At 40.3% G+C, this 27,149-nt stretch overlaps 1 protein-coding gene across 2 annotated transcripts in view; it reads right to left on the bottom strand.

Annotated features, from left to right (window-relative positions):
• The window catches only part of ADD3 (adducin 3), a 100,086-nt gene that overhangs the window by 53,213 nt on the left and 19,724 nt on the right, over positions 1-27,149 (bottom strand). For both annotated transcript variants that reach the window (XM_034061429.1, XM_034061431.1), the window contains exon 2: positions 11,812-11,856. The gene's annotated coding sequence lies outside the window, so the exon portion shown is untranslated. The remainder of the gene's footprint in view (positions 1-11,811; positions 11,857-27,149) is intronic.

The following is a 27,149-nucleotide window of genomic DNA, read 5'->3' as shown; positions in this document are numbered from 1 at the left end:
CTTCAGTTAACTACAAACAGGAATCCTTCAAGTGAATCTTGCAGGTGTATGCAAGCCAACTGACCAACTAAACACAACTGTTTGCTGACCAGTCTTTTCTCCTTTCACTTCTCCAGAGCAAAATCTTTTCTTGTGCATCAAATCTATCCACGATCTATGTGTTGCTTAAAAGCGGGGAAGGTCTGGTATTTACTTCTAGGACACAATCTGTCTGCTTTTAAGGATTTACCATTTAGATTTAGGCATGAGGCTTCAAGCTGGAGATTCAAGTGACTCAGACTAAAACTCAGATGAAGAAAGTGCACAAAGCCTGTGTATCACTTATATCCCAAAATAGACTAACAGGCGAGTAGTAGTGAGGTTTTAAGTGGTGCCTAGCTCTCAAGAGTTGCTACACAGCAGAGAATTTTACACTAAAAGAATGAAAAAGGGGTTTAGAAAACCTCTAGTTTCCACATTCAGTCGTAACATGAGGAAGTTTCCCTTACGCTGAGGAAATACCAGCAAACAAACAGGCAATACTTATCGCATACCTTGGAATACTGACTGATATATGGAAGGAGTGTGATAATGTCTAGAAATATTAACATTACATAATGGTTACAGATAAATAGTGCCCATCTGAACTTGCAAGAGGAGTTCATTCTTTATTCTTAAATAATCTGTGAGTCACTTGGGATGATTGAAGTTTTTCTCTCTCTGGAATTTGAATCAGGAGCAAAGTTGCTCAATGTCTAAAAGTTCCCTGTCTGAAAAGAAAATTCCTAAGTCCTAAAGTAATGGATTTCATTTATCATTCATACTGTGTATGAGCTACTGAAACTTAACATCTTCATGTTCAACATTGGTGTTTGTGAAATCATTAGGTCCTAGCGTGTGATTCTTCTTGCTTAACTTCAACTATTTCCATTTGGATTGTCTAATTGAAGTCTGTTTAGGATGAAGCAAATAATTTTCTAGACTCCACTGGCTGCACTGTAGATTTGCAGCAATTACAACAGAGGCACATAATTCACAAGCAGACATCCATATTGCAGACATCTCAAGTTATGCAAGACACATGCTGCTCAAAATCACTAGCAAGCTACATGCAAGACTGAGGAAACACACAAGAAGAGTTAACTTTGCTATTTTAGATACCAAAGAGGGGAAAAAAAATGGCAAACGACGGATTTAAAAGCAAAAGATTACTCATCAAAATCTTGCAATTCACACAGAATGACAGATAGTACATTTTTCTAAGCATCTCTATAACTTGAGGCAAAAGGGTCTTTTACACTGCTCCAGTCAACAAGCCATATCACATACTGATATTCTGCACTGCGATATAACACAGTATAAAATGAGTACTTAGCAGTAGCAAGCAAAAGCAAGATCTGGCAGCAGCAGTGTGAGTGTAGACTAAAATATGCTGTGAGAATATGTCACCAGGCACAAACAAGCTTTCAGAATACCAAGTGGAGGAGCTGCTAACATAACAAGCGTTAAGTGAAAATACATGTCCAATTCCTTAAAAAACATACAGCCCCTCAACATGCAGGGAATAGAGCAGGAGGAAATATGAAGGGAGGAGGAATGAGGGAAACATAGGAGATTTGATTTTTATTTAGTTTGTGATCAAAATACAAATTTACTTAACTAGGAAAATATATGTCCATGGAGACTACTATAAAGCAAACAAATTTAAAGGAAAATGATGTTTAACAAGTCCCATAAAAGAGATCAAAAGCAATGATAATGTTTCCCCTCCCTCTCCCAGTAAATGCTCAAAGCTACTGTACAAAGACCGTCTTCTGCATTTTATTATTGCCATCATGAAAGAAAAATGAGCCAAAAAAGTTAGCAAGCACATTACACGACTCACACTTCTGGACATGAACGTGGTACTAAGCCTGTACATTTCAATGTTGGCATGACAGGTAAATAAGCAAAGTCCTCCTTCACACTAGAAATCCTTTACCAGTTCATATTGAAAGCTAAGTTAAAGCTCCAACCACCCCCCACACCCATTATCCCGCTACAGGCCCCTTGCTATACTCACTGTAACATGGAGCACTGCATGTGCACTGCAGTGGAAAGTATTGAATGCACTCCACTGAAATGTGTGTGGTAAAGCTAATTTAAGCTCACCTCCTTGTACGACAGTTAGATGATCTGCGGTGGAATTGGCATGATTCATGGCAAACAAACAGCATTGTAAGTTATGGTGAAGATGATTTCTGGATACTTTTCCAAGTCACACAAACGTATCAGTACCCACCTACAAACAGATGCTTTCTTCCATATGACACAACGTGTGCAAAACAACAATGGTGCAAACTTGGTGTTTTATGCTCCAAAAAGAAAAGCATGAATTTATCTACAGCCTACCTCCCCAAAGCCACATTCAGTCAAAGAAAATGTTTCCATGGCTGTAACCTCAGCTTTTTGGTAACCTTTCCTCATATTTTATAGTTCTTGGTTATAAAATTAGTACACAGCTGACAGATGCAGAAGTTTTGGCTGTTTCTGTAAATCTGTTTCACTTTAAAGCTATTTCACAATCTTTAAGGTATTAACATTTTTTATACAAATTGGTATTAAGGTTTTTTTCCCCACAGTTACTTATTTTCAAGAATCCACAGGTCATCAGCAACTTTAAACACAATGGGTGAAATGCAAGTTCTTCCTGCTTAGGGTGATAAATAGGTGAAAAACAAACAATCCTCATAGCACACAGCTGTACTGCTTTGTGCAACTGTTTACTCCTTCAAGGGAGACATCATTGAAACAAATGTTATCAAACAGCTCTTTCTTTTAATTAGGTATTTTTCTCTTTTGTAGAAAAAGTGAAGTTCATAAAACGCCCATTTCCTCATTCAAGTCATGAACTCATACACTTATGATGAACTAGAAGGAAAAAAAAAGATGTTTTATTCCAATGCAAACTTTTTACAATGAAGAAACTTAAACTGTATTTGGCCCGCAGGCAGCTAGACACCTTGAAGAGGTTGTACCCATGGAATAACTTGCATGAAGCTACTATTAGGCAAAAAAAATCCAACCTTTTTTCCTCAATCGTTGTATCTGATGCCAGGATAACACTGTATCTTATTCATTTTGTATCCTCTTATCAGGAAGTGTGCATCACCAGCAGTGTAAAAGTCACACACATCCAGTCTGATGTGTGCCAATTGCATATGAAGATGGGAGAAAATTCAGACTTGGCAGAATCCATAGCAGTCTACTTACTGACCATGCCACATACACCACAAAGTGAACCTTATTTGCATCTTGTGGTCAGAACTTGACCAGAACTGAACAAACATTCACATGTAAATTAATATACACTGTGAGTCACAGATTTTGACTCCATACAGGTTATTTAGTACACTTTATGCAATGGGGTTAATGACAGTCCACTAGTTTTTATGATCCAATTATTTACTGACATCCAGTTATCCTATGCATTGCACTACAGCACACTGTTTCTAGGTTATAATTTTGTGAAAAAATATACTTACCTATATGATTACAGAACAAATTACTGTGTTTTTTGCATCTGACACCAGTTAACTCCATGTCCCACCATAAGGTTAAAGCCCATCTATCTGAAATGCACATGTGCACCTTCCCCCAACCCATGAGATAAATGCCGTGTTTACCAATTCCAAGGTCTTTGTTCCTACTGAAACATATCAACTTGCCTGTACAGACCTGCAGCTCTGTGGTACCCTGACTATTTCTGGAATGCTTTTAATATAAATCGTGTTTGCCTATTTTCCTGCCTCGGATCCTACAGCAGTTTGAAGTAACAGATCCCAGATCACTGCTGTCGCATGCAGTTACCTCAAGATCTTTTGGGCAAACGTTATCTACTCCTGGCAGTTTGCTACTCTCTTTTAGGTTTAAATATCTTTTCTACCAATATTTCAATTTCAGACCAATGCTCAAAATAGCACCTATGAAGCAAGGCTCCTGCATTAAAATTTCTCAGGAAAGTCAACTTGGATACGAATGATTGAGCTTTCATTTTGCACCTTATCTTTGCTGAACACTTCTTTTACACTTCAGTCATCTATCAGCTCTCCAGTCTGTCTGGAAAAGCTTCCATTTCTGATGTACTTGAAATGATTCAATTCAACTGACTTATTGTAGGCTCCCATATCTTTAGCAAATTGTTTCTCAGAATATCTTTTGGCCAGACTTGTTATACTTTAAAATTTAATTTCTGAGAGGGTTTTTTTTCCTCCTTTCTACTTTCTTTGGAGAAAGCTTCAACTTTTGAAAGATGCCTCCTTGTTTCTAAGGGATCCTGTAACTCTGTTATAAAACCTTCTTTCCCTCTTAAAAAGTATCAACAATCACAACAAAAAGTTGGATGCCTTTGATAAATGGTATATGTTTTATCCAACTTGTAATTCACAGTCTAAAAGCTGCTTTACTACCTGTGAGCTTCAACTCCCTTATAACAAGTATTCTCACTTTTATGACTAGCAAAGGCAGAAGGCTGGCATAAGAACTGCATCATTCAGTTCCCTGGCTCAGATGCTACCAGTGAACTTTCAGTTCAACCATATAAACACACCGACTGAGAGCCAGGTAAAGAACCAGCTTTGCCATCCCAGACCCCATAGGCCACCATACTGAAAGTGACACTGAAGTGACTGTCTCCTACAAGCTTAAGACTGGCATCAACAGGCTTCCTCCTTTGAAAACAGTCATGAAATCAAGTCCTGTATCTTCATGGTGGCAGGTTATTGTTCCAAACATCAAGGCAATTTGTTCAATGTATAACAACCAGGACTGGAACTCTTCTGAGTTACAGCTATGTTTCATAATACCATGTGTTTCATAATTCCTCATTTTTAAAGAATACTTGTTCAAAGACTGCAAACAGAATGCAAAGGGGGTTGGTTTGTTGTTAGACTGTAAAATTTGGGGGGCTTGACTGCTTTAGCTTTTTAGAAGAATAAACTCAATCTGAAGTTACAGCCTGTGTCAAATATAATCGTAAGGATGGCACAAGACCATTTAAAGACTGTTAGCTGAGAATACATGCATTTGGTTCAGCAACCATCTCCCACTGATTTGTGTGGCTACACTACTGTTAATCCAGAAACATGGATAAATTGAACTTGTATAGACAAGCTTCAAAGCAAACTGTTTGACATGAAACCCCACATATCTCTATATTAAGATGTAGAAACCGGGCAACAGCAACAACTGTTGCCTACTGAAACAGATCCCGAATGCAGAGCACGAACAAGTCCCTCGCACTTACACTATGTCAGAGATTGTTTTACCCAAACCCCTTGCAACCCAAACTCTGCTCAGCCTAAAGATGACACAAAACAAATCACATTTCCTAGCACTCCACGCTGATAACCAGCAAAGACTGTGGTGTTGCAAAGTCTCAGTTAACAGCATAAGCCCTTTAGAGGGAACAGAATTAAGAGAGCGTCAGCTGCAACTAACTCAACTTGCATTGTTTCAACCTGCCATGGCAAGATGCACAGCTAAGCCAAAGCTCAAAACTAGTTCCACACTTAACAGATTCTGTTCTGTGAAGAGTCACTGGTCATTAGCAGACAGAAACCCCTCATGTTAGTAGAACTAAACTGTTAGGGAGTAAGTCCAGCCTCAGCAAAGGGGAACAAAAAACTGTGTGTTTATTAAACTGACTTTCTAAGTATCAACAATTGCTAAGGAGGTATCATTACTGAATACACTTCAATGAGCGAAGGGGGCAAAAAAAAACAACCCTAAAAGCACAGTCTGTTGTTGAAATTATTAAGTCAATATTGAGTGGAAGAGAGTTTTAAGGCTTGTAACTACTTTGGGAAAAGTACAATTTTCAAACATTTATTCCTCATTCACTGCACCCAGATTATGAATAAAGCCAAGTCAGACTAGGCTGGATAAAAACCCAACAATCTCCATGGTAAAGTCACAGGGCTGAGCTGATACACATCTAGCTACCTTCTTCTTTTGTGCTCTCAAACATTCAGCATTTTGAAACCATCAAGGCCAACCTTACTCCTAAACTACAGAGCAACTTAAAGTATTAAGTACACTGTGGTAGAGGGAGGGTGACGCATTTAAACCCATTTATTAACAGTTCTGGTGCTGGCAGAATAGAATGATTTTGCCTTTTGGAAAGAATCTTTAACTGTAAGCTATGTCTGTTCTCTTGTATTATAAGCTTACTGGTTTTAAATATGTCAGTCTGCAGTTCTGAATCAGCGTTTTAATTCCAGCATCACATTGAAAGAGCTGAAAATCTGATCACCATGTCACAAGCTTGCAAATAATTCTATCAACTCTTTTTGCAGAGCTGCTCTTCGTTAATTCACAATTAACAGGATTTGATAACACAAGCTGTACTATTAACTTTTAGCAGCCTACTTGTGTCAACTGGAAAAGGACAAGGGTTTTATTTGGTGAGCTCCAGAATTTCTGTGCTTGGCAGCACCCACCCCCTGCAATTCCCTCTGGAGATACCCACCGAGCTCTTCCAACCCTGCTACAATGAGAGACTTTACATGAATGCTGTCCTCTTCCTCCTTCTGTCTCACATGAAACTGCTTTATCACAGGGACTGAGGAATTTGACAGGCAATGAGATACAGAAACTTATCTGCTGCCAGCAAACTGTTTCCATGATAGGGGCATTGGAAAGGGAAAACTGTGAAGAGCAATCCAACACTCTTCAACACGTTCCAGGCCCTCGTGGGAGCACAGAAAGAAAAGGACACCAATAATTCAGGATTTTAACATAATTAAACTAATGCCTTCAAAAGATACCCTGGCTGGGAAACCCTGAATGTCTCTTTTCTAACAGAAGTAGTATCTACAAAAATCCTGCTCAAACCCAGGGATTAGCAGCATGCCTGTGGAAGCAGAGTCTTTGCTTCAAGTGCTCTATTCCTATTTTAAAAGGCTGACTGAATTTGGATAAGCCTTCCTTACTACTATAGATCACAGAAGTAGCAGCAATTCTGCAAGTAACCTAGTGTGATGATTTCCTGTTTTACTTTAAAAGCTTCCTCATCCTCAGCCACTGGGTTCTCCTCCTCCAGCTTTCCATCACAGAGAGAAGCAGTGCAAGTGCTCAAGCTTATTCTGAGCATGCCAGAGAAACTTTGGGTTTGGCTCTTTGAGACAAGCGATCATCAGCTCAGTACTGAGGGTACAGATAAACAGGTTCTATTTCATAACAGCAACCTATGTTGAAAATTATTGTGATTTTTAAATAATAATTAAAACCACAATCAACAACCACAAAACCCTTTCACATATGTAATAAAGCAACAAGAGCTACACAAAAAGCAAGTGTTTTTTGGGGGAAAGGCAACAACTGCAAAAATGTTGAACAGGATCTCCTTTTATCTCTGTTTAATATTCTCTTTGATTACATTAGCCTGCACAATATACATCCCACATTGTAGTCCATTTGTTTATGAGCATCTGGGCAGAGTTCCAGTGCTTTGATGCAAGTGGTCACAATGCAGCACAAGCACCACCACCAGCAGGGAAAGCTGAAGAGGTGGAGGAGGTACAGCACAACCGTCACGTCCAGTACAGGACAAGATTGAGACCAGCCATGCAAACAGGAACTGAGCTCCAGAAAGTCTCTTTACCTCAACAGGAGGGAAAAAGTCCCACAAATGAAAGTCTCCAGAAAAATGCAATAGTCTTCATGATCTTTTTCCAATATGAGAAAATGCAGAATGCAGATAGTGTATGACTAAATCTTCGTGTCTGCAACTATAAATGTTTAGTGAGAAGATTAAGTCAAAGACAGAATTTCTGCATTGAAACTTCTCATGCTAGGAGCAAAAAAAGCTTCAAACTGATCCACTGTGGAGAGCCAAGTATATCAGGTTACATGATTCTATGAAATGTGCATGAGCCCAGCTGTGTGTTTAACTTCGTTTTTGCTATCAGACTGCTAGACCAACTTCTTTTTATGAATAGTTACTGGGAACAGGCATTTAAGGCAGAAATACACTTGTATCCCATGTTCGGCTTCATCATTCATGCAGACAGGGTTACCTAGAGTCACTGATGTTTGAAGAGCCCCACCTGGGTGACTTAAAGAGCCCCAATTAAAAACCTGACCATAATAAGAAACTTCACCCTGACCATGAGGATCAGAGTGGACAATAAAGACCCCAGTAAAGGATCCCAGGCCTCGAAAATGTTAAAGTGTGGTTCTGTCAGGGCTGGTGACTGACAGAAGACAGGGACTACAACCTCTCCCTATTTGCATGAAATGCAATATACACAGAAGTAAACACCTATTGAACAGCTTTATTTGCATAGTCCTAGGAAGGGGTGCACTCTCAAAATGGGTTTTGAGCCAATGTTCATCTCAGTTCCTCCTTGCTGGACTTAAAGGGTGAGGGCTGGCAGGAAAATGGAGACAAGCGTGTTGAAAGATTCATTGAGGAGTGGGGGAGGAAGCTTTTAAGAGCATGCTTAAAATAGTCCCACAAATATCTAGCCTCCCTTTAGGCTTAGAAAGCCCAGGGGCTCAAAAGCACCAAAACTACAGCAGCTTGGTTAGAAACACAACCCTCACCAGTGCTGCAAAACAGACATGCCCCAGTACCACGTGTGTGTGTGCACAAGCTAGGGAATGAGACAGTAACAACTGACACTTTAAGTAGGATAGGGACAAAAAATTTTTGTCAACTCTGCTTTGGTAATATGCAAAACTACTTTGGTAACTGTCTTATTCTGCCCTACCTTCACCTCTTCCACAATACTGTGTGTAAGGGGATTTTAAAAGTCTAATTTCTAGCCAAATAAGGAATGCTAAATGGGGTATAGAAATGCATTTCATATCAGAGAAAGGCACTGGAGGGAAAAAAAAACAACCAAAATCAACTTTATAAACTTGCTGAATCTGCTTAGAGTTTAGTGAGATGGTTTTAGAAAATGGTCCCAACAGGTCCCTTGAATATTCAGGGTCTGAGCCCTCCTCACACATGGGACAACAGAAGCTGCAGGGAGTGCAGTCTGCCCAGTAGCTAAGAGCCAACACTGAATTTGACTTAACCAGGTTAAACAGTTGGGGGATAATGCAGCCAGTCTCTGTGTTTCAGGGAGAGCTTGGGGGCTTTATTATTACTTTAAAAGAAAAATCAGTTCAGGTGGTATACTTGAACACAGATTTAGATTAATCTTCCATCTTCCTGTATTTCTATACCATTTGCTTTTAAACTGTTCCTTAGGCAGAGCAGGAAATAAAAAGGCAGTTGTTTTACTGTGTTCTCCCAGCAATAATGCGATGCACCAGATTGGAGTTTACTGAATAAGCTCATAAACCCCCAGGTTACATTCTTCCTCATCTGCAGCCTTGCCTTTCAAGTGAGCTCTACGCGTATTAAAAGGACCAGAGGCTGTCCTCAGGCATACCCTGTCTTTGAAGATGAAGTCCCAGTTCCATTTTATGGCAGAGGCCTCTCAGTTCATACCTTTGCACAACTGTGTAGCAGGTTTAAACAATTATGCAGGACAGTGGATTTCCATTCCAGGCTTCTCTTACTCAGTCTCAAGTTTTAAAAATAATGTTTTTCTTTCTGCTAGGGCACTCCTGCAATAAGTGTTCCACACAGGGATGATCCAAAGGCATTAAAGAAAGTTACAGCTTAAACAGCGTGACACAGATTATGAATAAAGAAACCCTTCCCATATGGAAAAGTTCTTAAAACTGACATTTTTTTCAGTATGTGTTAATCAGAAAGACAGTAGTGAATTCTGACTGCTTCATACAGGAGAGAATCAAAACTCCTGGGATATATTACATAAAAGAGCAATTGCAAAGAAGGGAGAACAATCCTATAGTTTCGTTTAAAACTTAACTATTAACAGTGTTTTCTTAAATGGCTGGGAAAGACTCCAGTTTGGAGCCAGCCACATGTTACTTATCAATGCTTCAAATGCAGGGTGAATGAGAAAGGCCATGTCTGGTTCCTTTTGCAATAGGGAAAAAATCTCTTTTGAAGTCTTTCTGAGGGACTGATGGGGGAGAAAGTGTCAGGAAAAGGATCTGACAGGTTTTGCACAGTGAGGGGCAAAAAAATGTCTGGAGCAAAATCTCTGTCTAAATTGAGCAAAGAGATAGAAACCTCTCCTTGAGCACTGGAGACGCCAGATAAAGAGTCTGAGACTCACTTGTATCTTTTTTCCAGCCACACATGAATTCCATTTTATGCTTTTTGCCAGCTTCTCATCTTACCAGGAGCCTGCAGGAGAGGCCAGTTCAACACCAAAGGGAACGCAGACACGCTGGGGCTCCATGTACAGCTGTCAATCTCCCAGTATCCCAGGAAAACAACTTGTATTTTAAAAGCCCAAGCATCAGAGGAGATCTCAATTAAAAGGTGGAAGCAAACACGTGAATGATCTTAAAAGTAAAAATCAAAGAACCAAGAAATTAATCTGCTTCTTGAAATGAAAGGCATTATCGATGAACAGAATGGTTTGGGTTAGAAGGGATCTTAAAGATCATCCAGTTCCAGCCTCCTGCCAGGGCAGGGACACCTTCCACTAGGACAGGTTTCTCCAAGCCCCATCCAACCTGGCCTTGAACACTGCCAGGGATGGGACAGCCACAGCTTCTCTGGGCAACAAGTAATAAATTCATGCACTCTTAGTGGAAGAAGGCAGCTCAGCACTATTCAACTTGAAGTGCACAAAAGTATACAATAAGCTTTTATTAATAAAAGCCATTGTCTTTATATTTTGATGAAGTGATAATACCTTGACTCCTTCCTTGTTTCTGCCCCATAGCACTGCATTTGTAAGGCATGTGTAGCATTTCCCAGGTCATATTTCACAGCAAATAAGGGAAAAATAACTTTTCTGACTCCAAAAGCCCCCCAAAACTAAAACCAAAAGAATCACAGCCAGGTGTTAGCAACAGGACTATTTTAATATAGGTGGTTTTACTTACATGACAGGCATGAAAACATAAGTTTTACCACTGTATTATTTCAATCAAGGACTGGGAAGCTGTAGAAAACACTGGTAAAAACCATACTTCAGATAAGAGATTAGGCACTAAAATCCCTAAGAAACTGCACTGCAGAAATGCTTGCTGCCTATTATAAAAATGAAGACCTCGACACAATATATGCTAGCAATACCATAGTAACACTTTTAGGACGTAATAGGATTGTCTGCAAAAGGTATCAAAACCCCTAGTTCCTCGGCTGTAAAAAACAGGCTACTGCTCAGGTTTGGTTGTCTTTGTCCTCCTCTTTCTGCATCTTTAGGAACCATATATGTAGTAGTTAAATAAAGTATAATCTTCTGATGACTGTGATGAATGTCAAAGCTGCAAGCACCACATTCACTCATCTTTGAGGATACCTATCAGCTGGTCAGTGTACCCAGTAGTATAAATAGGTGATATTCACCTCACTGTGGCTGGAACTTGCAAGACACTTCAATATCTTTATACCTAGAGAAGCTCCATCACATATCTGGAGCAAATACCTGGTGTTCCTGCCCATGGCAGGGGGGTTTGAATTAGATGATCTTAAGGTCCCTTCCAACCCTAACTATATATCCTAGGATTCTAAATATTATGGATTGTTGTTCAAACTCTTGCATACACACCAAAGCTAAAGCACAATTTCATCCCACAAAAGTATTTCGCACAACATTGAGACTAAAGTTACTGTGAATTTTTTTGGTCTCTGCTTTTTTATGTGGCAGTTTGCTGATCCAGTTCCCCTCCTCCCCCTTAAAATCCTTACACTAAACAAGGAGCAATCACACAGCCAAGAATTCAGACAGTAAAATGTTTTTTAGGTACCTTGATTTTTTCCACAGCTCTCCTTGCTCTAGTAATGTAGTTGACCTGTAAAACAGAAGAAGGAGATTACTGACTCCTGGTAGGCTTTTCAGTATTATTGGAATATATGGTACACTTAAATCTTAAGAACACATTAACACAACATTTATTTTCATGAACTGTTTTTCAGAGTATTTTATTGAATTACATTCTACTGTGTTATCATAGAGGGCATTTTTCACATACAAAAGATTCTTTCGTAGGGTAGTCTCATTTAAGGGCAGCTAGTTGGGAATCTCACCATTTTGCCTCAGGCACACTGGGTTACAAATCAAAGTAGAACCCAGTCTACCTGCTGCATTGTTAAAATAGAGCCTCACAGCCCCAGTCCACAACTCCTGTTGTTGCCTAGCAGAAGCTGAACTCTGGAGCTGCCGCAGGCAGGCTTGGGCTGGGTGGGGAGCCAGTGAAAGGAACACAATACTTCTCTTTGAAGGCTGACAACTACTGGTGTGCAAAGTTCGTAAGGAAACAACCACCTTGCTCTGACCCTTTCCCACCACTGAGTAGCTATGGGTTTTCCGCTTGCCTTCATCTTCGACATGAAAGTAGAATGAGTAAATCAGATAGCAACTGTTTAATTTTATCACCTTTTGTCTTCTAAGTCTTTGAGGACAAGTTTAATCAAACCTGGCAAATCTATTTCCAGTCTTCCTTTTTCCCTTGACCACTCCGCCAAAGAAAAGCAGTTATTCCTGGGGAACAGGGTCCAGACTCCTTGATTTTATACATGCATACAAAACATATGCTACATTTTCTTTTTTAAGATTTATACAGTGCAAATGAGACATTTTATGCATCATGAAAACCCTGAGCTCAGCCCACCATCAGGCACAAGGCAGCACTTCCCACCAACCCGCAAACCTGTCGATATTCATGAGGTTGTAACAGCCTCTTTCAACCATCAAGAGCTTTTCCTTTCCAGTCTCATGACTAATACGGTAGCTTCAAACACTGCTGCTTAGGGCTTCTCAGTATACTGTACTGCAAATACTAGACCAGTTTCAACACTTCAGCAGGCTGGCTATCCCGTTCTCCGTCAGCACTAAAGGCTGGGTTACTCAGTGTTCTCTATGAACTTGAGCAGTAGAGAACTGACTTCAAAAGAACACAGCCTTTACCAAAAGAAGGCAAGTAGAATTATATAAAATTACTGTGAGACATTACAGTCACAAGATACTCTGAAGCAAAAAGTGTCCAAGAGAACCATGGTTAAAATGTTATTGCATGTGTGCTCAAATTGTCTCTTTTCCCTGAATTACTTTGTCACAGAAAGTCAGTTCCTTGCGCCCTTGAAAAATAAATGTTGCCATAAATACAGCAGTGTTTTCAGCAAGTTCTTATTTAGGAATGAACATTGTACTTGTACTCTATATTAATACAGGTAAACAGCCACAGAACTATCTCATCTACCTTTAGACCTGACAGGAATACAGAATTAGGGGACAGGATTGGCTCTAGCCACATGCTCTGTGTGGAGCTTGGCCATATTTGCTCGTTTTGCTCTGCTGCCAAGTGCTCCCTAGCAGAGCACACCAAGCGATGGCAGCGACTGGGGAAAGAGGAGGAAACATATTGGCATCACAACGTCATGTTAGAGCAGGAGCCCTCCACAGCATCAGGAATTTAAACACTTTAATGTGAGTGCTTATTCTCGGCATGAGTAGGGTTTATTTTTCATCTACTTCACACTGCTAGAGATAAGGGAATGCTATTTCTATGCAAGTTCCTGATACGTTATTTTAAGCGTAGCTGTCACCTGTCTTGCAGCCTAACAGCTACTCTTTCTAGAGGGCATTGCCAGACCACTCTCAGACATGAAAATACAATATTCCCTCCTGGTCCAATAGCACCAGTTGGCAGAATGTACAGATGCCCATTTATGATGGTGTTTAACACTACATTAGCTCTCTGGGAGCTGCAAAGGACTGCTCATTCCCATGAAGGCCAGTGCACCCCTGCATAAGTGATGCCCAGCTTGCTCACCTCTGCCACTGGAGAAGCTGGAGAGCCTATAGATCTCAGCATAAGAAGGCAGCAGGAAAACAGCTGAAGCCAGGAGCCATGACACTCCAAACATCGTATCCTTTTGAGCAGATATTTTTTCTCTCCTTTGTCACAAACTCTTCGATACAATCCCTTTCTTCACATCCCTTCTCCCTTGTATCCCTCAATGCACTTTCGCAAGTTCTTCCTCCCTTCCCAATTCAAAATTCACATTATTAAAACAAACAAACAAAAGCCAAAACCAACAAAAATAACCCCTTGCCATTTGGAACCATGACCTAATTCATACTGCTTAATCCACTGGGGTCTTTTTATCCCACTGTACCCAGCCCTGGAGTATGGATAAGAAACTCTGACGTAAGTACTGGCCAGCAGTTGTTTTCACTATGCTGAGCATTGTTTAGGCCATATTCTCAGCTCTTAGTCATTAATTAAATGCTTGTATGGCCAAAAGGAATATTATACGTTCAGTAACAAAGGATAAGGATTGCATAAAGAATGGGAAAAAGAGAATCTGAAGAGTAACAGTCACACAGTAAAGAACCAACTCAAAGTCAGCTCTCAGATCAAGGACTGAAAGACATTCTTGGATGAATAAATTAGGAAGAGAGACGGATTTAACTCAAGACATGACATGAGTAAATATTGAATGTGAACAGCCTCAAAAAATTTGGAATACATCTGAATAAATGCACATGTCAGAAATCAGACATATTACAAAAAATATGAGCAGGATACTGAAAAAGCAAAGACAAATTAATTGTTAAATGAGAGCTTCAGACTGTAGGACAACAGGATTTGTGTGTGTGGCAGCGATACCATTTATCTTCTTAGAACTAAAGTGTAAAAGCCACTTGGTTGAGAGCTCTCTCCCACTCTGAGAAGCAACATTTTAGGACTGCATCTATCATCATAGAGAAACTACGAGTAATCACAATGACAGAGAGTCAGGGGATGGGATATCCCAAAGAAACACGTCCTGGAATGAAAATACAACTACTCATATTAGAAAGGCTGATCGGTGTGTACTAGGAAAATACACTTCTGATTTGGATCCAAACTTTGAGTATAAAAACCAGCCCTAGTAAATAATTAAGAGACTTGAGTTCCAAACTGAAGGTTTTCTTTTCTTTTTTTTTTTTTTTAACAAACAAAATCATCAAAAGATTGTGCAACTCTAAGAGCCCTTAAGGAAACAATTGGGAATTTTTCATAACATGGTATTTCCTTATACCACTGACCACAGGAATGCAAACAGTTCCACCAAACAGAGATTTCTTCATTGGAAACAACTGACAATCTACCCATGTTTCCATCTTTTCCACTCTCAGCACTCAGCATACAAACTAGATGATATAATTGGATACAGAAGTGTCATACCAGGGCCACAAGGTATCTAGACTAAAACTCAGCACCTGAGAGGCTTTACTAGAATATAGTTCCTGAGGGTTAGAGAAAAGAGAGAAGGAACACTTGTATTTAATTATTAAGCATCTCTGTCTAATCAAAATCTATATTTCTATTGCAATTTCTACATATTTGTTGGATTTCCCTAAAATAGGGTTAGCATCTCTATCCACACACCAGCAACCCAAGCTATAACTCAGTATATCAGTAACAAGAGTCAGTCCTGCATCATTCCCTGACAGTAAGGCAAGCGATGCTAGAGACGACTGGCAAGGAAACATCGGTTGTCACTCAACTTGCATGTTGAAGAAAAAGCACTACTACTGGTAATATACTGCTTGTACCTTATACAATATCTCCCCTGTTAGTCTAGTGAGCTAAGCAGGTAACCAACAGGTTGAGTGAGGTGATTCTCCCCCTCTACTCCGTTCTCGTGAGACCCCACCTGCAGTCATGAATCCAGCTCTGGGGTGTCCAACAGGAGGACAATATGGAGCTGCTGGAGAACATCCAGATGAGGCTGTAGATGCTCCAAGGGCTGGAGTACCTTTCCTAGGAAGACAAGCTGAGAGAGCTGGGCTTGTACAGCCTGGAAAAGAGAAGGCTCCAGGGAGCAGCCTTTCAATATCTAAAGAGGCCTACAAGAAAGCAGGAGAAAGGCTTTTTATGAGGGCATGTAGTGACAGGACAAAGGGGAATGGTCTTAACCTGAGGCATGGTAGACTCAGATTAGATATTCAGAATAAATTACTGTGAGGATGTTGAGAGACTGGAGCAGGTTGCCCAGAAGAGCTATGGCAGTCCCATTCCTGGCAGGATGGACAGAGCTTGGAGCAACCTGGTCTAGTGGAAGGTGCCCCTGCTGGTAGCAGGGGGTTGGAACTGGATGAGATTTAAGGTCTCTTCCAACCCAAACCATTCTACGACTCCTTGATAGATTTCCTTGTCAACTTCTCCATTTAGGATTATTTCAGCAATACTAAATGACACTATGAATCCCTTTGAAGGTAGTTGAAAATGCTGCCATTTCAGTAGGGGCAATGTCAGTCTTAGCACTCTACCAGTCTTCAGACCCTGCATTAGGAGCCCAAGTATCAGAGATACCCAAGGGAAAAGCAAGACAGGTCTTACAAAGAGACTTCATTTTCTTGACAGCTAATTAACAAGTCACTATCATGGAGAAGGTAATTTACACCCAGTGCAGAGCTTCAGGCTGCTAAGAGAAAAAAAAAACAACAGAGGAAATGAACATAAGCAATAGTAAAACCAAAGAGATTCGTGAAGATTCACTAAGGCAAAGGAATGCTAAAAGGTGCTAATCATCAGCTCCCTGGCAAGAGTCTGTCACTGGCAATTTACAATTCAATTAAGCCAAGATTTTAATCAGGGCTACAAGTGTACTTCTCTTCATTGCAGCTGAAGGAAAACACGGGGAACAAGTCATAAAAACAGAACAAAATGGAAATGTGCTACAAGAGACCAAATTGTTTTCAGAAGGAAAAACCAAAACAAACACCTTGAAAGACAAAGTTTTATGGAGTTCCTGTGCCAAATAAATCGAGATTTTTGGATAGTTGAAAAGGCAGACAAATGCCTTAACTTCAGATAGAGACATCAGAAGACTTCGCTTATGTGGAAGGATCTGCAGTCTTACAAAATTTCAACTTTTGGAATTCCTCTTTTAAGGTGAAACATGTTAAAATTCTCCATGCTCTTCAAAAAGGAGAATGGGATAGGAGTCTGGTGCCCCATTTGCAGATAAACAGGGCTACAAGGCTTTGACAACAAACTCATCCCTATGGTGCTATGGATGAAGAGGCTATCATCATACGTGAAACATTCCTACACTCTACTTTAATATTCTAGGATGATAAATGCTAAGATACCCATTGCAAGTCTCCCATAGCATTTTCACATACAAAACCATTTACCAGGAGTTACTGAACAGGAAGCTAAAATTTCTAAGAGCTTTATTTGAACCATTCCATCTCTTGATCTTTCCTCTGAGGGAGATGCACACTTTGCTCTCAAAGTACTGACCTTTCATCACAGCGCACTCTCAGCCTTGGAGAATTCAGGTTTTCTATTTTCTAAAGTTACAAACATATGAACCCACCCCTCCTTTTTAGATGACGCTTAAGATCTAAACATAAATTACACAAAGCAGCAGCTTGGTTTAATTACAAACAGTGCAGCAAAAACTGGTTGGGTCTTTTTCAGTTATCTTGACTAAATAACCAAAACCCCACATAGGCTGATATGCCAAAGTCAGTGCTGAGATTTAGAAGGCTAATCAAAACCTATTTTTTATTCCTATAACAGTCAGCATCCTAGAGAAAAACATGCATCCAAAAGCTTTTCAATTTCGTTTTACTGGTGAGGCTATAAGGAGCTACCCAAACTCTGCAGGCTGCAAGGCAAGGCAGTAGCTAGAGCACACCACATTTTTCCACAATTAGAACATAGCAATATCAAGCCACGCAAGAAATGATTTGCTGGTTTTCATTAAAATGCACAGTTCATATTTATCTTTGCCTACAGTCACTGCACCAAGATGCATGATCAGAATAGCAAGAAACTAGTGGGCAAAGTCTATGCAGCATTCGTACCTGAGTCAACTGCACTACAATCAGTGGAAGTTTGCTATTGCTAAGAAAGCAGAAATTTTGGGAAAGTGTTACAAATCAAAGCTGTTGAAGAGTATCTGAAAAGCTTTAATTATGACTTCTGGCTGAAATACATACATATGAATATGAAGATGCTAATTCACATTTACTTTACAGTTTACGGTAATACTTGCTATTCCATTTTACCTTGGTCATTTGATAAATCCCACTACTACAGTCTCAATGCTCATTAATTCAGTGATGCAAAGACTAGAGCTGCTGTCTGGTATCTACTCGGTTTCTCAGCAGGACTGTAAATACAGTTTCAGGTGGGGTATTTCAAGTACTGCATTATTAAATTTTCACATAGTTATAGTCCAAGCAGTGGGAAATGGCAGTTTCTGACATCACCTGAATGATCTTAAGGATCTGAATGCATGGTACGTTCTGCAACGTGCATCCTAGCTGGCCTCAGGAAAATAACCTAAGTGTTACATACTCCCCTCAGCCCCTTAAAATGAAGTCCCTACTGAGATGGGCATTAGCCAAGCTGTATTCATGGAATGGTTTGGGTTGGAAAAGCCCTCAAGATCACCTAGTTCCAAACCCCTGCAGAGACACCTCACACATACTCCATGTGTCTCAGTGACAGGTACTTTAAGTCAGACAAAATACAAGTGCTAATGGTGGCTTCAAAAAGCCTACCAAGGGGAAATGGACAGTGCTCCTTTAGCCTTCATTGTGGAAAATGACAAAGCATATATTAAAGCTACACACAAGACATTTAAGCAAAATAATTTTCAACCTATGTCCCAGGTTTGGATAATTATGAAGGAAATAAAACCTACCTAGCATTTTCCAGCTGCTATTTAATGTCCTTGAACTTATAGTATCACAGAGTTGTTTAAGTTGGAAGGGACCTTAAAGATCACCTAGTTCCAACTTGCATCCTAAGCTTTTTTTCTCCTCTACTTCTTTTTTGCCATGCTCCACATATATTCTGGTATTCGCTCTTTAGATTTTCAATCTCTACTGGAAGGAAACAAAATCTCTTATATTCCTTTTTAAAAAGAAAAGGAAATATGAAAGCACGGCATGAGTCCTTTCTCACCTTTTGTTGCCACAGGTTTCCTGCTTGCTTTCTTCTTGTCTCCGAGACAAGATCTCTCCCATTTTCTACCAGTCTTTCAGTGTGGACTCCAACTCCTTAGCTTTTGCTACAATCTCATCACTGTCCTTGGATTTAATCTTCTAACATGTCATACCCCACGTTTTAAAAGCCGCTCTCAGCTTCTCACCAGAAACCATCCTCTCCAACCACTCACATCTACTGGTTTGCAGGATCCCACCCTCAGCAATACACAGTTCAAAAATGCCAGGACTGCTAAAGGTTGTGAGTGATCCCACCCTTCCCCTGTTGCAGCTGCCTCCTTTCATGCTTCAATCCTACTTCTGCATTCAGTTTTCAGCACCATCCCCTGCATTTACAGCACTTCATCTCTGACCTGCTCCTCCTCTTCCATTGCTATGTGTGCTCTGGGTATGAGAACTGCTCATAAGCACTGCTTTGGGTAACCTCCTATAAATCACAAATACATTATTTTACCACTGGAAAAGGGCCCTGTACCTAGCAAGCCCTTGTTATTCTCTGAAACCCATGAAAAAACCAAACCATTTTTACTCATTTAAGATGATTTTTAATCACCTCCAATGTGTAATTGGAAGCAACTTCTTGGTGCTGTACACAGCCCATTTACCTCCTCCTGTGCCCAATACATCCACTACAGCATCAAAACTTCAAAAAAAGGAGTAGACACTTCAGGGAGCAAGACCTCTGCTCCCTTGTGCTCCACCTCTCACACAAAGCAACAAGACCAACCCCCCAAGTCACTCAGGTATGTGCCTTTGATACACCATTCTCATGTAAATAAACACAAGTTTGCATGCAAAAAAATAAACATTTGCAGTTATAGCACTGGCATAGTGCCTAAGGGCAAAAAAAAGGTCAAGTTTCACAGGGAATTTTCCATACTTTTTCCTATAAAGTAACAATAAGATCTAGCACATTCTCACACTACATTTCATCTCACAGCAAGGATGGGGTTTTTTGCAAACTGCCTTTGGACTTTCTTTCAGAAAGAAGTGGCAATCAGGATGTTTTTATTAAGAAGTGATGCTTTAATGATGCTTCGACCACCTAAGAAACCATCAATTCCTTCCTAATCTCATCTTTTCCTTTAATATTATGTTGGTTTTGTTTCTAACCCATCAATTCTACAGCACCCCTACACCTGCACTAGCATACAGTTTTCTCTTTTAGCTAGGAAGCTCAAGCATTACTCCCATTCTACTTCATCAACATGGCTTCTGAGCATTTCCAGCAAGGTCACCAGCATCCCGCATCTCCCTCAGACAGTCCAAACTTGACTCATATCATGGCTGAAAACAGGAATAGAAATAAAAATGAAGCCTTGCAGTTGATGTTTTGAGGTATGTAAGAAGATTTTCCCTACACTTCCAGCAGGGATTGAGGCAATCAGCAGAGTTGCACCAAGGCACGGCACAACCTCCCATGAGGAATCTCAGTGCCTGACAACAGATAAGCAGATTTCACAACATAAACTTCAGATATATGCTATTATTTTCTTCCAGCATTAATTATGGATAAAGCCTTAGGTGGACTCATAACACCACTACTGCTGCAAAAATAATAATGATCAGTGCACATACAGATCTTTCAGGTGTATAAATCTTTTAAGTGTTTTGTTGTTTTTCTTCCTCAGCTACAAAGTACCCGAACTCTTGTTTATTGAAACAAGCTGTATTTGGAAGTGAAGATTACAAGTTATTTACAAACTGAAAGAAAACGAGATTTTTATCAGTCCTCTTCCTGCTTCATTCTGATATTCTAAACGGAAACATTGCCTCTTTATATTCTTTAATTGAATCCCTCTCCTGAAATGCTCAATGCAGCCCCAGCCCTAAGAAAGAATAGAAACCAACTCCATTACTTCTTTATTTTTGAACTTTATCTTACTTGTTCACTTTTGACTTTCTACAAAGCTTAATTCATCCACCCTCCACCCTAACCCCTGGGAGCATCTTGTACTTTCCAGCCATCTGGAGTGTATTTACTTTACTAAGAAGAAAGTTAAATTTGTTCATGAACAAAGAAAATCCCCTTCTATCTTCCTGTCCTGTCTGCACAGTTATTTTCTAAGTTCTCATTTGCTCAAGAAAATTATTGTGCCCTCTGGGGAGCTCACACAATCCTCCTTGTGAGCTCTGCTGAGGCCACACAACTCCATCTACCAGAGAGAGGGAGAGAAATCACTGTTTTTCCCCCCCTTAGTTTTCACCTTCTCTTTACAAAAGCCCTTACAAACAGCATGAACATTAATGAATGATGAATGAGGATAGTGGTGATTGTACCGAAGTGGTTATATAGACAGCAAAAGCAACAGTTTTGCTGCATCTCCCTTCCTCCTTTTCCCCACCAAAACATCCCTGCTACCACCCCCACCTCCCAACACTGTGGACACAGATGTGCTGAGGAAGACTTGCAAACTGCAGAAGGCAGGCAACTACCTCAAACTGGTTTTTACTTCCAACCATATGTTCTTAAAACACCCACCCACTTTTATCTGGCTTTATCTGAGCTGCTGCATAATGCTTCCCTTTCAGTCCATTTTATAAGCCTATTTTTCAAGGCACAGTATCTTTTTTGATCAAAGGTACTTAGCTCCAGCTTATCATTAAAAGCTATTTTGCAGCTTGACATGCACCAGAACGCTGCATCGAGTTCAAATGAAAGCCAGATTGGCAACTTTGTTACAGAGAAATTAATGAAAGCAGTGAGCAGTGCATGACATGCAGCTAACATCAATAGGGACCTGAAGTATCCCAATGCTTCGTGATGCTTGTCCCAAACATCTGATTAATTCCCCAAATTCATTTCAGTTTTAATGAGCTAATTTAATACCTGTGATAAAGGGAAATGTCAGTGTGGAACTATACTGTAACAGGAATTAGAAAACATGTACTAGAGGAAAACATACCTTTCCGGAAGGACAACTGCTTAAAGAAAGCTACTGATGTTGTTTAGTTTCAAGTTGAAACTCTGAATTTAATTCAAAGTGACCCTTCAGAGGGGTCATGATTTTTAGTGATCCCATCAACTATCTTCTTGTCTCTTCAACAGCTCTTCTGGAATACCAAGGAGTAGAAGCTCAATTACAGATGTGTGGGAGGCTGCATACCACCACCACAGTAAATTCATTAGAGCAGGAATTACACTGTGTAGAAATAACAATGAATTCAAAACTTAATTGAAGCTGCCTATGTGAGAAATAACTGCTGAAATAACTCACCCAAATACTACCACATATAAAAGAATGCAAAATAGTTAAAATCCTGCATAAAACTCTGTGGCCACACAATGCTGGAGCAGCATAATTAGTAGCTGGGACAGAAACACTTCCCTTGCCAACACTTACCTCTTCCACATCTAGGAAATGAGAACTTACTGCCATCGTTTCCTTGTATTTTTAGTTGCCAGTTTCTAGGCTGATTCAACATTATCCCTTCCAAGTTTGGTCCTCCTCATCTCCTAACCCCACAAAGGGCTGTCAGTATGAATAACCACTGTTTGTCATCAAGATTAGCTGAAGCAGAGTGAAGATGCAACACATCTCTGTTTCAGGGAAGTATTGCCTAATTATTTATCAGAAACAAACCCCCAGGAGACCTGTTACCAGCTGAGCATTACTTTCACCTAACAAAGACTTTTCCCACCCTTTATGTGATTTCAAGCTGTTCAAATCTTCCCCAGAATTGGCAGTTTTGGTTTCTCTTGGAAGGGAAGACATGGACAATAATGCATCAGGCAAGTGAACTTCCTTTTCCTGAGACAAGCTGAATGTTTCATGCAAGCTACTAAAAATAAGTTTTACTTCCATCAATGACAACTCCTTGCAGTTTAATCAAAGGAATATCCACCCCTAATGGGCCCTGTTCTCTATGCATCCAACTTCGAAAATGATCACCAAGAGAAGATTCACTGCAGAGGACAGAAAAATCTGCAAAGAATTGAAGACCAATATATTTGCACTTACTGTGCATTAGTTTGATTGTACATGTTTCTAACACAGAAAACATGAAGTGACTTGATTCTCAGTCTGCAGCAATGGTATGAAATTAGTTTCTAAGGAAACAGGGCAGAATCTGAGGGAACAAAATTCCTGGTTTTGTGCTGCTTCTGTAGCAAACACAGCATCAGCTCAGAGAAGTACATGAAGCAAAATGCCTCCAAATTGTTTAAGGAACTGAATCTTAAGCATCCTGAACTAGCAACCGCACTGGCGAGCCACAGCCATCTACTGGAGGGGGAAGACCACAGCCACAGAGGTGTAAGCAGGATGCACACCCGCTCAGCACCAGTCCCAGCCTACTCCTCTCAACAGTACAAGAACAGGCACTAAAAATAACCTAGAATACAGTTGGCACTTGATACAGGCTGCTCCTTCATGCGTGCCACAGTTCCTCTGTGACTTTCTAAAAACTCAGGCTGCCCACATCTTGTGGTTCCTCTTTCAGAGGGAAAACAAGCTTCTAACTCATGAGGCACCAAACCATTCCTTCCAAGAACCCAGAGGGGGCCAGGTAAAAGAGGGGTTTCCACACTGTGAACCCAAGCAGGTTTCCCTGACGTGATGAGTACTGGATTTCAGAGAGGATTCCCCAAAAGACCTCCAAACCAATGGGCCTGAACAGCACAGGGATCCATCAGATGCTCTCCCAGGCCAGGGCTGCAGCCCACATGCAGTGATCACACTCAATACAGCATACTCAAAGGACAGCTATGCCAGGGGACTCCACATGATGAGGTCCTCCAGGCCAAAATAACCAGAATTCTTTGGAGAACAGAAAACTTCAGGGGTATGTGGTACACTCCTGAAAGTTCAAAACAAAACATTCCTTCTACTGATATAACCCACTGCTTAGCAATGGAGGTTGCAGGTGTGTATATATCTGTGAGAGGCAAAACATGTCTTGTTATCCATCCTTGACACAGTAAGACAGTTCTACACATGGTTTTCAACAGAGGGAAAAAAGGTATCTTAATTTAGATTTCAAAACAAACCCAGCTCACCTTTACAGTCAATAAAGCTGGACACTGAATGGAAAACAAATTATTTCTAAAGCAGTTTCAGAATGAACACTCCTCAGTTTGGACTCATGCTGCATTGGCTTGGGCAGGGAGGATTCTTTCTGCACAACTGTCTACTTTTCAAAACGAAAATGCCAATGCACCCCAAAATATCAGTGTTAGAACCTACTTCCAGAAGTGTTTGCCTGAAGGCCAAAGGCCACAGCTCAGGCCTGAAACCCCAACAACGTTACCACAGGAAATAATTTCACTGTGTTATCCCACTGCATGTCAATAGTTATCTCTAGCGATAAATCAGTAGAGCCTATTTTAGGCACAAAAGCTTCAAAACAAATTCTTCTGACCAACCTCCCAAATTAATTATGCAAATGCTGCATGAAAGTGCACAGATCATTATTCCTTCAAATCTTTAAACCCCTGCACAGAAAGGAAAAGAAAGCAATGCCTAATTATACACATTGAATAAAGCAGATAATGGCCTGTCACATGCATCACTCTGCAGATCAGAGTGATGGTTTTAGCTGTAACTACAATGTGGAAACTTCAAATAACTTTGATCTTGTCTTTGGCAAGAACAAGCTTCTTTAAGATACTGTTCTGTATTGAATAGGAGGTATATATTTTGCACTTTTTCCTGTTGTGTTTCAAAGCCTTTCCTTACAAAACATATCCTATAAGATATTCCAATAGAGACAAATAATAGTATTTCTCCAAACAGAAGAATGCTGCTGCTTATTGCCTTGCTAAAAACACTAGAAGCAACAATATTCTATCATGGAATGGTTTCGATTGGAAGGGACTGTCAAAGGTCATCTACTCCAACTGCCCTGCAACGAGCAGGGACACCTTCAACTACATCGGGTTGCCCAGAACCACATCCAGCCTGGCCCTAAATATCTCCAGGGATGGCACATCCACCTCCTCTCTGGGTAGCCTGTGCCAGTGTTTTACCACCCTCACTGTAAAGAATTTTCTTCTCATATCCAGGCTGAATCTCCCCTCTTTTAGCTTAAAACCACCATCCCAAGTCCTACCGCAACAGGCCCTGCTAAAATGTCTTTTCCTATTTTTCTTATAGGCCCTTTTAAGTACTGAAAGGCCACAGTAAACAAGAAGGTCTCTCTGGAGTCTTCTCTTCAGGCTGAACAACCCTTATATCCATAAAGCAAGGCTGTGCTTAAAACTTCCTGTGCAGGGGGGCACTTCGTGCTTTGGAGAGAGGAAGGAAGGCACACCCACAGTGAGTACCTAACATCTCCATGCACATTTAGAAGGTAGGAATTTCTTCATTTCAGATATGTCTTTCTTAGACAGCAAGCAAGCCATGAAGGAATTGAAACACACAGAAAAGGAACAGCTAAAATTGAACAAGTATAAGTAGATAAGAATGCCCAGGTTAGACATGCCAGCGAGGCAGCAAGAACCACTGCCCTGCTCTTTGTGTCTGGTACTAGAAAAATTCCTTGTAACACTGCCCATGCTACCAAACCAAATTTCAGCACATACTAAAACACATTTCAAGACAATGTTATCAAGGGGAGATTAGGCTTTTAAGGAGATATTTCCACAACTCAAGAAACTCAGGCTATCAATTGGAAAAGAACAAATAAAGAATTTCAGTGGCTACATGATGACAGCCATTTCACACACAAATGCAACAAGAATGCCTATGTGCTGCATAGCACAGCAGGCTTCACTTCCACCCCAGGATTTGCTTTCTAAGACCTTTTGCCACTTACAGATAAAACACAAGATACTATATTTCATGTTGAGATTGTACTAGTTTTAAAGTATGAAGAATAACAATACAGGAAAATAAATGCACCATTTCTTAAGTGGTGGATAACTGGTACAAATTTAGGGTCTGTCTAATGAAAATACTGCTGCAGTTTTGCCTGGTTGGATCACCACATGGAGATAAAAAACAGATCCTGCAGATACTGCTGCAATAGCTACTACCACAAAATTTACTGATGCAATCCTTGGTTGTCATTCACCACAGGGATTCCAATCTACCAAAGGGGAAAAGAAAAAATCCCCCCACCCATCCCATTAAAACTATACTTAAGTATTACAGTCAATTTACAGAAGATATAAACAAGAACAATACCCAAATTCACTTACATCCAGAAGACAAATCCCTACTTTGATGAAGACCTGGACTGTGCAAAGCTTCAGAAAACTGCTCAATTAGTTTATCTTGTTTTGTCACCAAAAGCAAATTCTTACATTTCAAATCTGGAAGACACCTCATTTCAGAATACACAGCTTGAAAATACACATTCTTGAAAATAGAAGTTGCCAGGGTGTCAGAATATGACTAGCTAACCTTTCTTTCCTCTTCAGGAATCAAGGGGTTTTTTCTTTTCATTTCAGCTGAGACAGAACATTATTTGCAACTTAGCCAAACTGACTCACTTCCACAGGCTCCTCCAGCATACTTCTAGCAAAGCCCTTTTGGGAGTGATTGTTTTTCCTCCTTCAAAAACATCAGTAGAGATGATACTCCAGTGTACAGTTAGAGCAGTACAAATGTAAATTATTGCTATGCAAAAAGGATGCTATTTAGTTTTATATGTTCCTCCCTCCAGAAAAGAGGGATGAGACCTCATTTGGTTTTGATTCCTGCCTGCCAGCTCTTGCTGAGTTAATTCAAACCAAGCCATCCCCCTCCTCACCTCTCAGCAGCTGTCTTTCTAAGGAGATCCTCAACTTCATCACTTAGTGTATACACTCAGATGCCTTAAACAAAAATGACTGAAAAAAGGGGAAGAAAACATGCTCTGATCGGAGTGCTACATAAGGTGGTGATGCAGGACTGCACAAGATACAGTCTAAGGCTTGCAGAATTTATCCAAGTTCAGGTCTAAAATAAAACATCACTACAGGAGTGTCAGATTTCCTGAGTATGTGCACCTCAGTCAATTTACACAAGCCCCTACCGATCTTTGCTTCCACAGCTAAAACTGCTAAACAAAACAGTGACTTTTACATGCTGCTTCTACAACATTGCCATGTTGAGAACTTGTACAAAGTAAACAAAACTAGGATAGAATTAACTAACACCTTCTCCCCTTACTGTCTTCCCAGCTATCTGCTCCTTCTTCATC

This window comes from Melopsittacus undulatus, chromosome 4 (assembly GCF_012275295.1).
Source record: "Melopsittacus undulatus isolate bMelUnd1 chromosome 4, bMelUnd1.mat.Z, whole genome shotgun sequence".
Classification (NCBI taxonomy): Eukaryota; Metazoa; Chordata; class Aves; order Psittaciformes; family Psittaculidae; genus Melopsittacus; species Melopsittacus undulatus.
The sequence above is the reverse complement of the archived record's forward strand: the minus strand, read 5'-3'. Positions and strand labels throughout refer to the sequence as shown.